Here is a 4024-nt window from a genome sequence, read left to right on the forward strand (position 1 = left end):
TGAAGTAGTACTGGGGTACTGTGAATGAGGAATGGTCCCTGTCCCTGTTCCTGCAGTGATGCAGAGCCTGCCCCACCAGTAGCTTTACTGGCTACAGAACAGGGATGTGGGGAGATGAGTCCAAAAGCACCAGCCGCAGGCTGCAGCTAAGGCAAGATCTGAAGGCTGCAGACTGGAGACCATCTGGGTGAGCAGCTGTCCTAGGCAGCTCCTTCTGCTGCTCTTGGTCCTGACCCTTACCCCCCAGGCAATGCATACCCAATTCTCTCCTCCTCGTATCTCTTTGCCTTTCTCTCTCCAAGCCCAGCTCCTCCTTCCTTCTCTGAAGATCTGTGGACTGGCACAGCCAATTCTCACAGCATCATTTAATTTTATCTCAGCGGTACCAAAGCTGGTCCCCCAGCATAGGAGACCACATTAGCAGAAATTCTGGCTGCTGCCAGGGCAATGAGAGACCATGTTACTCAATGACCTTTACCTCTTTCTGCATCCTGGATGGGGTGATGCATTTATTGTTGCAAACTGCCTTTTTTTTTGCCAATCTGTGCCAGACACACTGGAACAGCACTATCCCAATGAGGAAACACAGTCCCCAGGGACATCACAAGGGTAAAAGCAGTGGATGAGAGTGTGGATGGTCTGATTGCTGCGGGTAGTGTTTGTAAGGGGATTACCTGAAACGGGAAATGTTGGAGAAACGTATCAGAGCAACATAAACATCTTTAACGTGTTTAAGAAACGGTGGGGTCCTGCTTAAGAAGCAAAAGTAATGAGGGCAATCAGTCTCAGCTCTGTGACTGTAAGATGATTTTAGGCCAGAGGAGCACTAAGGAATCAGAACCGTCTGATGCTCCCAGCAGGGAACAAGGAGATCCAGTTTTCCAGGCAGTTGCTGGAGGTCTTGTGTTGGTGAAGGAGATATTCATCCCCTGCGGACTGAGCAGCCTATCTGTACAGAGAAGACTGTGTAGTCGTTAGTAGGAGAAGGGAAGGTTCTGATGGGGAAGTTACTGGGGTTCAGCTGTGAGAAATCTGCCTGATTCAGGAATTGCCTGGGCCATCTTGAGTTTCTCGTGCGTGACAGACTTCTCAAGCATTGCTGGCCAGGGAGAAAGCACTCAGACAATAAGGGAAAGCTGGCCTAGGAAAAGGCAGAGCCTGTCTGATAATTGAATACCTCTCCCTGGCTGGCGAGCATGCTGCGAGTAGAAGGCATCATGAGGCCAAGTGCCTGCCACTGCCAAGGGACATTTCCCTTCCACACAGCCACTGGGATTTCTAATCCAGGCTGGGTAGGACAATGCTGTCATGTTAGTAATGGTATAACTCCCTTAGCAGGCTACCGGTGTGACAGAGGCACAAAGAGAACAGTGTAGGCTGAATATGCACTCATGGTTGCTAAGCCTGTAATCCCAGCTTTGATTTTCTCTCCCTCTCTTTTGGGTTTGTTGTGGTTTTTTTTTAATATTCAGTTCAGACTTAATGGAGTGATTCAGTAGTTGCCTGTTCATCTATCCTCAGCACAGCATCCAATGCGGATTGCACAGGGTGGAAGGATGCGAGGAGAAAAGGAAGAACTGGGAGAGGAAAGGGGAGGCTGGTTTCTCCCCCATGGTCAGAAGACACTGGTGGTCAGCTCTGTTCTCTGATTTCAATCTTTTGTAGCTTTCTTAGGAAGGGCTCAGCAGCTGTTAGCATCTGATGGGAAGTGTTTGGTGGTCTGTGGGATGGAAGAAGGCAGGGTGCATGAGTGCCTTGTACTTGTCTGGTCTGTCCTGTGCTTGTTACACTTGCATGAGACAAGAATCAGTGATGGAGCTCAGCCCTTCCAAGGCTGTGTCTTGCAATTGCACCTGAGACTCTGTCTGCACCTCCTTGAGGCTGACCTGTTTTCCCTGCAGATCCTGTGTAGACCGCAGATATTCCTTAGCCCAGGCAGGTGCAAGACCTGCTGTGGGGCCCATTCCAGCACTATAATGTGTTTCTGCATCCAAACTCTTTTGACTCTGTCTGCCTAGGAATCTGAGCACCTCTTCTCAGAAACCGCTTAGGCTGGGCACTGAGAGTCATGGTTGGGCAGTAGTAAGAAGGTAGTTAAGAGAATTGTTGGATAAGCACGTGAAGACCAAGAGCTGATGTCACAGCTGATGTCAATGGCTGAGTCACACCTCAGCCAGCCTGGCCCCAGGTGCTTCTCCCAGGGTAAGTCTTCCTGTTCTCTCTCTCCAGCAGTAGGCACAGCTCTGCTGAACTGCTCTGGGCTGCAGGTGACTGTGCTGTTGGCTGGGTGACACTGAATGCGGGAGACATGCAGCAGGTCAGCTGGAACAAGCAGTTAAGTGCGGGCTGGTGCGTAAGAGGGTGGTGAACAGGAGAGGGCAGAAAGGTCAGAAAAACTAAGGATCTGGACAATTATGGAGCAGCATTAGAGGACTACTGGGAGGTGAGTTCAGCTAGCCTGCTGCTTCACCTCGGTTAAGCATTGTGTTACCCATGGCTCCCCATGTCAGGATTGGTCCTGACTCCCAAGCAGCGGTGCCCAAGTGACACGGGCGTAGTGCTGAGACAGCATGGAGATGGCACCTCCCTCTGAAGCTGAGGGGAACTGTGGGGCACCCTAGCAGCTTGTAGGATGGTGAGTGATGGCAGGGAGCATGCTGTCATGCAGGATCAGTGAAGAACTGGTTATCTCTCAAGCTGTTTCTCTTGCTCTTTGTGAGTCTCTTTGCGCTTCTTCTCATGTGCTCATATCACCTCACTTTTCCTTCCCTCACTTTCTGTGTGTGCTTGGTGCATAGCCCAGTGAATATAATCTGTAGATAGCCCTCCATTCTCTCTTTTCTTTCCCTTACCATCTTTCTCACTCATCCTTTCTTCCTGTCTCTCACTAACACTCTGTTGCTCTCTCTGCCAATTTATTCTTCTCTTTCCTCCCACACTCTGTCCCCGTTTAATCAATCTCAGCACAGGCCTGTTTTCCACCAGAGCTGCTGTTTCATGTTTGCTCCCATGGAGGGAGGGTAGGCAGATGTTCTGTTAAAGTACCAGGTAGGAAGCAGGACAGCTGAGCTGAGGCTCTTTGGTGGCCATGGCGGAGTCACATCACCCATTCTGTGGCTTGGCTCCTTCCCTTTGACGTGGGAATTCTATAGCTGTGAGTGAATCTGCAATGCTTAGAGGTTGTAGGGCCAAAGTCTGTGAAGCTCCTGGAAGTGGGCTGGAGCTCTTTTGGTGCCCATGCAGCGCTTGTTTAGTGCCCAGCTAAGCCCAGAGCCTTGTACCCAGACTGACACCTTGGAGGCACATTCTCAGCCCTGCCCATTGTCGTCTTCACAAAGTTTGCCCCATCCAACATTCCATGAGAAATAACCCAATGGGATGAAGTTGACAGGGCTCAGCCACAGATCCAGATCATCCAGATCACAGAATCACAGAATGGCTTGGTCAAAAGGACCTTAAGATCATCCAGTTCTAACCCCCCTGCCACGGGCAGGCACACCTCACACAAGACCACGTTGCCCAAGTCCAACCTAGCCTTGAACACTGACAGGGATGGAGAATTCATCACTTCCTTAGGCAACTCATTCCAGTGTCTCACCACCCTCGCAGTAAAGAGCTTCTTCCTAATATCTAACCTGATCATCTGGATCTGTGGCGATCCAGAGCTTTATCCCTGCAAATCCCTGGAGACTAAGGGCAACTCCTGTTCCTATAGGAGCTACCTTTGCAAACCAATCACACCGAGGCTCTGCCTCTCTCCTTCTAGCTCTTTCTCTTCTTTCTGCCCTGCTGCTTGTCCATCTTTGCTTCTTTTCAGCACGGTGTCCCTCCGCTTTCAGAGGGAGCTTTCCCCTCCCCATGACAGCACACGCTCTGTACAGGAGCCTGCCTTGCCTGCTAACTGTTGAGGGCTGGCCGGGAGCTGCCAGATGCTTGCACCTTCTTAGCTCTCATGGGTAGGAGTTGCTATGGGAGACAGAGAGGAAGAAAAAGTGCCTTCCCCAGCAGCGCCAGGAGCCAGAAG

Source organism: Lathamus discolor, chromosome 1, assembly GCF_037157495.1.
Source record: "Lathamus discolor isolate bLatDis1 chromosome 1, bLatDis1.hap1, whole genome shotgun sequence".
NCBI lineage: Eukaryota > Metazoa > Chordata > Aves > Psittaciformes > Psittacidae > Lathamus > Lathamus discolor.